The sequence below is a fragment of the Raphanus sativus genome, chromosome 2, assembly GCF_000801105.2.
Source record: "Raphanus sativus cultivar WK10039 chromosome 2, ASM80110v3, whole genome shotgun sequence".
In the NCBI taxonomy this organism is placed as follows: Eukaryota; Viridiplantae; Streptophyta; class Magnoliopsida; order Brassicales; family Brassicaceae; genus Raphanus; species Raphanus sativus.
Window position 1 is genome coordinate 25308438 of NC_079512.1, and position 2419 is coordinate 25310856.

Below are 2419 nucleotides of genomic sequence, written 5' to 3' on the forward strand. Positions count from 1 at the left end.
AAAAAACAAAAACAAAGAGGTGTCTGCTTCTTGTTTTATGCTTACACTTTAATGTTTATCCAAATCCATATACAGATTAGTTTATTAAACGCAGTGTTTTAGGTCAGTGGCATTTAGTTGTTATTTAGAAAAAGTCAGTATTAAATACTAAATGTATTTCAGTTTTAATAATTTAGATATTAATTTTTATACTGAGGTACTCTATTAAAAATGACCATTGTGGATTTTCTAAGGGCAACCATAAAGGTTATATCATGCATTGAATATCTTAAAGTAAAAAGAAATTATTTAGGATAATAAATAAATAAATAAACCATAAATAAATATGTTAATAATAAGGGATTTCAATATTAAGAGGAAAATATCTCTGCGAAAGATACGACTCTTGCACCTTAATTTATTTTTTAAAAATAATCCTAGATACTAACTATAATATCACCGTTGAAACTGGCGTTTAGGATACACACAGGAGAAGACACTCACAATTTTTTTTAGTAAATTAAAAATAGAGACAATTGGGTAAATAACCATAGATGGAAAGATATTTAGGAAATCTTGCAAAGAAAAGTTAATTAGGTATTTGGATGAACGCATCCAAACAAAGTTACCCTTCTGTCTTTGGGCATGTATTTGCGCGAGTCTCGTTAGGCGTGTGAATTTTTATTTTATTTTTTAGAAAAAAAATATATATAATTCAACCCTACGAGATTCTCGAAAGATTACAAGTTCCGGGACACCGGAAAAACAACGAGTATCTGAAAATACAACGACATCAAACTCAGAAATAAAAACTAAATCTAAAACAAGAGAATCGGAGCGAGGGAAAGAAGATAGATGAAACGCAAAGCTTCCATCTCCGACAAGACACAGGTGGAGGAGAGCATTCCGGTGTGTCCGACACCGATCAGTAGACAAATAATTGGCCTTCCTACCACAATGTCTATTTTTCTTGGAGTTTCTTCTTCAGTCATAATAAGTGAATTGTGATCAAAGTTTTGTATCAGCAATGCTAACCTCTCCAAAGTAGTTTGGATGGCGTGAATACTTCCACAGTCCAACATTGCACCACTTTCCTTTATTTTCTTGAGAATTTTTAAATAAAAGCTTCTGTTGATCAGCTATAGCTTCAACCAAGAAACCTGCAACCCACATAGTCCAACCAATAACATCTGCAGGCTGAAATAATCTTCTAATCTTCCACCGTTGCTTGCATTCACAAAAGAAACAGGTAAACTAACTGTCTAAACCCACACGGTCTGGGAAGATAAAAAAAAAAAGATAGAAGAAAACCCACATATTGTTAGATCACAGGCATCCAACTTAAGCTGAACTACTAGTTTTTCACTCATTTTTTAAAGATGAAGAGAAAGCAAAGGTTGGAAACTAACCTGAAAAGTCCAAAAGATAACTAGTTTCCCCATATTTTCATGCTTTTCATCAAAGCCTGGATCTTCACCCCACTTCAGGATCCTATTCACAGTTAGGATGTCATCAAATATGACTAGAAAACTTAGTTTAACTGTTTACGTATATCTCTCTGTTTCTCTCACACAATATTCTTATGTGGTGCAGGTGCAGATATGATGAACAAATGAGTGGTTATCATCATCAATTAAGGTGTACAACTTACAAACCTCATAAGGAGGAGCATTCCAAGACGGAGTCCCCATACGACTACTAGTAAAGTCAAGACTACCTGGGAAATAAAAAAAGAATGAATCAATAATACAGTTCAAGAAAAATAAATCAATGAATCAGCGATAGTTTAGAAGAAAGAGTAGCTCAGACAAAGAGCTTGTTTTAAGAACCTGACGAAACGCCAAGTGCCTTTGAGAACCAGAGTCAAGACAGCAAGTATCACGAAATTGGTACTTCCTGTCCAACATTATCTTTTGAAGTCAAATCATGTTATTAGCAAAAGTCATCGAAAATACAAAGAATTAAAAAACTACACACCTTCGGAGGTAGTCCCGCGGCCCCGACGCCCATTTCCGTATAACCGGACTCTCAAACCCTAAATCCACGCACATAAGACCCTAAATCCACCGGTCAAGAAGGGACCGCTTTGACAAGATGCACAGCGAGGAGAACCGCCATCTCCTCAAAAAGCTCAGTCGCCAACAGCCAACCTCACAACCTCGGTGCACGCCTCCGCACCCCGATCACTGATTTGCGAAGCCGAGCGAGCCTCTGCACCGTCCTCTAGCAGAAAGAGCAAGCCGTTGTCCGACGAGCCACCAGAGCATCAGCGACACCTTGGAGATCTAACGCTTCAGAGATATCACCGCATCGGAGGAGAGAGAGCAGTGTCTCCAAACGACCACCGGATCGCTAACTCCCGTTGGTGATGTGTTCTGATTCTCAAGGGGCCGGGGGAAGGATCGATCTACCGGATTGTCATGACGCCGTCAGAAAGATC

General features: G+C 38.0%; 1 pseudogene; it reads right to left on the reverse strand.

The window, feature by feature from the left end:
- Window positions 1-740: 740 nt before the first annotated feature.
- Window positions 741-2097, reverse strand: LOC108829245 (uncharacterized; annotated as a pseudogene).
- Window positions 2098-2419: the final 322 nt, after the last annotated feature.